This window comes from Thalassophryne amazonica, chromosome 5 (assembly GCF_902500255.1).
Source record: "Thalassophryne amazonica chromosome 5, fThaAma1.1, whole genome shotgun sequence".
In the NCBI taxonomy this organism is placed as follows: domain Eukaryota; kingdom Metazoa; phylum Chordata; class Actinopteri; order Batrachoidiformes; family Batrachoididae; genus Thalassophryne; species Thalassophryne amazonica.
In genome coordinates, this window is record NC_047107.1 from 28,276,887 (window position 1) to 28,282,886 (window position 6,000).

The following is a 6,000-nucleotide window of genomic DNA, read 5'->3' on the forward strand; positions in this document are numbered from 1 at the left end:
TAGCTTTCCACCTGACTTTGAGAACCAATAACGGAACAATTCCCTCACTCATCTCCTTCTTACACAGTTTCTCAGGTTTTGAGAATTTTGAGAATTATTTCTTAAGGATTGATGTAGACGAAGTCCAACACATATTCAGTGATTTGGAAATGTTCATGTATCCATCCTGACTGAAACGTACCTTGTACTGAAAAAAATAATAATTTTATATAGTTTGTCCAATTAATCTGTACAAAATATCCAGATGAAAGAAGAGTGATCAAAATAAACCATCCAGGTTGATGTTAAATAATGTCAGTCAAAGCTCATCAGTCAGAATAAAAAAATCAAGCCCAAAGTTCATCAGTCTGTCATGATTGGGTCCGTGGGGAGTGTGTTATTGTATTTTTTTCTCTGTTGGACTATCATTTCACTGTTATGGTTGCTTTGGGTTTGTTGGTGGGGCTTTTCTTGTCTGGTGTCTCATACTTGGTGTTGGGCATTCCCTTTCTGTCCTGTTTCCAGCTTGCCACGCCCCATTCCAGATCCTTCCTCACACACCTTTCTTGCATTTCCTTCTAATTATTTCCTCTATTTAAGTCACTCCCTGTATCCTACCTGTTGTGAAATTGCTGTCTGCCTGTTTTTGACCCTGTGCTTTGGTTAGGGCCCCTTTACACATAGTGTGAATTTGGTCGAATTACGCATGAAGTGCGCATGAAACAGGAATTGTATGCAATACGTGTAAAATCGTAACTGCTTCCAACGCCTCATACACCTGTTGCTACAGGTATTTGTGCACACCAGCGGTTGAAAGACAAAGTGTGCGCTGTGCAAGCCCATCGAACACTCTCGCTGCAGGCGTCCGCCAAATTTCAGCTGACACACACGAACATCTAACACCGCTTGTTTGGCACTTGGCAGTGTGTCGCCCCTCCCGGCACATCTGGCGTGCCGAGGGGGGGAGTGCACTTGCATGAAATGCTTATATGTATGTACAGATCTGATCACATGGGGGCTGGACAGTGAGGTCTAATCGCAGACAGCACGGGGAGGGGCCTGTCAGCTGATCACAGCACGCTGACAGGTGGATGACGGCTCAGTGCACACATTAAAAACACAGAAACCACCGCCAGGACAGGTATATAAATAATTACGACAATACCTACATATGCAATTACATAATAAATAACAAAAATAAATGACCACATAACACAGAGTGACACATTGGTCTGGGCACTGAATGGACGGGGGGGCGTGTCCGCCCCCAGCCGCGGCTTTAAAGATCTCTGCTCCTGAACATCCCAGCTTGAAAACACATTCCGTGTTTGGAAGGACATGAACTTACAACATTCCTTCGTGATGCGCGTGTATCTGCCTGCTGTCCTCACGTGGAAATATATAAAACATCTTTCGCCTTTGCACCGGGCTGCAGCGGCCGCACACAGTGCACCTCCTTCATGTCCTTGTCGATTTCAGGCATTTGTCTGCTCTGATTACAGGCTCGCGATGGTCGTGCAGTGGTAAAGTTTCCGTCTGATAATCAGAGCTTACAGGTTTGAATCCCGTGAGTGGCATTTTGTTTTTTAAACTTAACCAGGGTTATTTAACCACAGGGTTCTGTATTGCGTCCCCTTTTATGTATTACTTATCAACCCAGTAACATTCATGACTTATACAGCTGGTTTTTATTTTATTTTCCTCCACATCAGTGGCGCAATGTGTTCGTCATCCCAGCTGCTCACGCTGTATTCCTGCTTGCACAACACTGTTGCGTGCACGACACCATCGTGTGCACAACACTATCACACCGGGATTTGTGCATGCCTACCCATCGGATCGATGTTTTTGTGGTTCGCTCATACAAGCTGGTCTGCCATGATTCGCCCAGATTTGTACTTAATCGTACTATGTGAGAAGGGGCCCTTACTGTTCATCTTGGCCTACCTTTCTGTTTATTGAACCTGGCCTGAACATTTATCGAACCTTGTTACTCTGTCATCAGAATCCTGCATTTGTGCCCAGCCACTTTGTCAGAATCAAAGATCAGGATCAAAGGTCACCAATCAGAATCAAAGATTGAGATCAAAGTTCTGTGATTAGAATCAAAGATTATCAGTATCACAGTTTGATAATCAGGATCAAAGGTCTTCACTGCGCAGCAGTGCCGATGCCCCGCCTCCAACCACAGATCCACGGTAAACCACTGCACCTGGAAACCGCTTCAGAGCCAACGGCCAGAAAGTGTTACAGCTGGAATGTAAAAAAACAAAAACAAAAAAAAAACAACCTGTATCTATTGTCATAAAATTTGGGTATATGGTTCAGATAATCTTACAATAGCATGAGTTTATTTTTCAAGGTCATAGCTCAAGTATCAAGGTCACAGAAAAAGTGAAAATGGCATAATTAGCCATAATTTTGGAACTACTCACCATAGAAACTTTCAATTTGGCTCATTGTTCTTCTTAGGGAGATACTTTTTGATTGACCCTGGCTTTCAACCTTGACCTTCAAAAGTTCGGTCAAGGCCAAAGTTGACCCGAAAAATTAATATTCTGTATTTAAATCTGATGTGTGAAAGTGGTGTATTGCATTTTACAATACAGTGAGTTCACTTTTCAAGGTCAGAGTTCAAATTTCAAGGTCAAGGTCACACAAAACATGAAAAATGCATAATCAATTTAGATCCCACTTGAATTTCACCATACTGAAGTGTAATTTTGGTCAACATTTAATTTGAATTTTTAAGTGGAACCACTTGCAGGACATTGTTGGCTTCATGCCAGAACTCTTTCAGAAATGTTTGATCCAACTTGAATTTTACCATTTTTAAGTTCCAGTTTGGACAACATTTATAGTGTGAGATACCAAAAGTAACTACTCTATTGACAGAGGTACTTGTGCTTTCTGAGGGCAGCTCAGCTCTATTTTAAAAACATGCAATTGCCCTGCTCATTGTAATGGTTCATTTGTGTGAATAGCAGAAATCCCTTAGGCCTCTCACTTGTTTCACTAGGGGTCACCACAGCACAGCAAGGTCGATCTGCATGCTGACCTGGCACAAGTTTTACACCAGATGACCAGTAATTTTACTGTTACCAGTTATTTTTGTAATCTGGACATCCTACGTTTTCTAAAGATACCAAATTTATGGAGTTATGGGTAGGTGGGTGCACGGAGGACCACGCTGGCCCATGGCTTACTTCCTGATGCAACTCCTTATTACATGTGAAAGTGCACTTAACCGCTTGGCTACCACCCCATCTTGTTTGTGTGAATAAAATAAGTAAAACATGGTTGTACAGATTTTCACCAAACTTGGTGAGAATGTAACATGGGTTAGTGTCTCCAGCTGATTAACTTTTGGAACAGATTGTTCAAAGGTCAAGCACGTCATAGCGCAAAAAAACAGGTTTACCATAATATCTCCACTACTGTGACTGCAGATTTGAGCAAAAGCTTATTGATCAAAAGTATATTTTCAATCAGATGATACATGATTTAATGATAAAGTCACAAAGAAGTCATAATATGAAGTCATGTATCAGTTAAAACATCTTATATAACTGAGTTCACTCAACACATGTATTGCTAGTAGAACGTTTTCATAGGGGAGATGATGGTCTAGTGGTTAAGCATTGGGCTTGACACCAGAGGATCCTTGGTTCAAAGCCCAGCCTGACCGAAAAATCACTAAGGTCCCTTGGGCAAGGTCCTTAATCCCATAGTTGTGAGTACCTCGTATGGCAGCACCCTGACATCGAGGTGAATACGAGGCATTATTGTAAAGCGTTTTGAGTGTCTGATGCAGATGGGAAAAGTATTATATAAATGCAGTCCATTTATTTACCATTTCATAATGTAATCGAGCACATATGTTTGTGGATCTGGCAGGGTTCAAACATCAGACATCTCATTCTTGAAACCAATGTTCTAACAGGTCAGTCAAAGGGGAATTCCCCATGAGGCAAACCAGTTGGATCATCTTTTAAATCTGGACTTCACCTTGTTACAATAACATAAGTGTGCATACGGGTATAGGATATGTATCAATCCTCTGATGCATTTCATTTAGTTAATGTTTTCCTTAAAAACAGATTGTGTTGTTTCAATAGCAATAATTTTAAATCAACAATATAACCCCTAGGCAGCACGGTGACTAAGTGGTTAGCACTGTTGTCTCACAGCAAGGAGGCCATGGGTTCGAATCCTGCCTGTGGCCTTTCTGTGTGGAGTTTGCATGTTATCCCCGTGTTTGCGTGGGTTCTCTCCAGGTGCTCCAGCTTCTTCCCACATCCAAAGACATGCAGGTTAGGTGGATTGGAAACTTTAAATTGTCCATAGGTGTGCATGTGCAGGTGTGTGTGTATATGTTTGCTTGTCTATATGGAAGATATTATGCTGTTAACAATTGTTTCACTACAATTATACTGTAAAAGTATTTTCAAATAGAGGAAGTGTTTGGGTCATGGAAGGATGAAAATATTTTATGTGTAATTTGTACAACATTCCCCTTTTGAAATGAGTAAAATCATCCATTTTTAAGTAAGTGTATGTGTTTGTTATGGGAAAACTTTTCCTTAATTTCAAGGTTTGCAATATACTCAAACATAATTTGAAAATATACCTTTTATTTGTTCATTTTTAATGTACAAATAAAAGATGAATTAGATGATTACAACTTAAACTATATTAATACACAAAATAAAACAGGTGGTGGTGGAGCACTGTATGTGCATAAAACAATCAAGTATTCAATTATAAATGACATGTCATTAGTTGATAATGTAATGGAATGCATAACCATTGAAATAAAAAAGGAGAAACAAAAGAATGCTATCATAAGCTGTGTTTATAGATCACCTGGGTCAAGTGTTGATACATTTAATGAATACATGGAAAAATTGTTTTCAGTTGTCAATGATAAACCCATATTTATATGTGAAGGTTTCAATATTGATATTTTGAATCCAAACAATCACAAACCCACCAGTGAATTTATTGATAGAATAGTTTATCATTATTTCCATTAATCACAAAGCCCAGTAGGATCACTTCACACAGCACAACCTTAAATCGGTATCTTCACTAATAACTTGTCAAACAATACAGTCAATGGGCTGCTTATATGTGACATAACTGATCACCTACCAGTTTTTACAATATATGACTGTAATGTTTTTAAAAGAACAGTAACCTGTAACATCAGTTAAGGCCCGGTCCCACTGGCATTTAGGAAGATTTGCGTACGAATTGCTCACAAAATTGGTTTATATTTGCTAAACTTACAAAATGCATGTAAGAAAAAAACATTCTCTATAAATTATTTCTGAAGTTTAAAACGAACGATTTAGAGAACAGTTATAAGTTGTACAAAAATAAGTTGACAGCAGTATTGTGAACAGCAAAGAAATTACATTATAGAAAAATTCTCTTTGAGAATAGATGCAATACAAAAAGAACACGGGAAGTGTTTAACAGTATAATCAAGCAAAGATCAAGAAAACATATTTACCCAGATCGTCTTGTCGATGCTAATGGTGAGTACAATGATATGAAAATTATAGTAAATAACTTTAATAAATTTTTTGTAAATGGTGGCTCTGAACTGGCAGCAAAAATACCAAACCAAGAATTGGAAGAAAGGTTTGACAGAAACATTCATACTATGTTTCTCTTTGCTGTTAGTGAGTGTGAAATAGTTAATATAGTTTTAAAAAATCCCAAAATTAATTTTCTAATAATATCAATAATATCAAAACACCTCTTACACATATTTGTAATTTGTCGCTTCAGAATGGTGATGTCCCAAGGAAAATGAAAATTGCTAAGGTCATACCATTGTTCAAAAACAGAAATAAGTATAATTTCACAAATTACAGACCTATTTCACTTCTACCCCAATTTTCAAAAATCCTGGAAAAAGTGTTTGATAGACATTTAAAAGAATTCATAAAAAAAAAACAATATAGTTAACAAAAGTCAATATGATTTTAAAACAAATAGATCCACTTCATT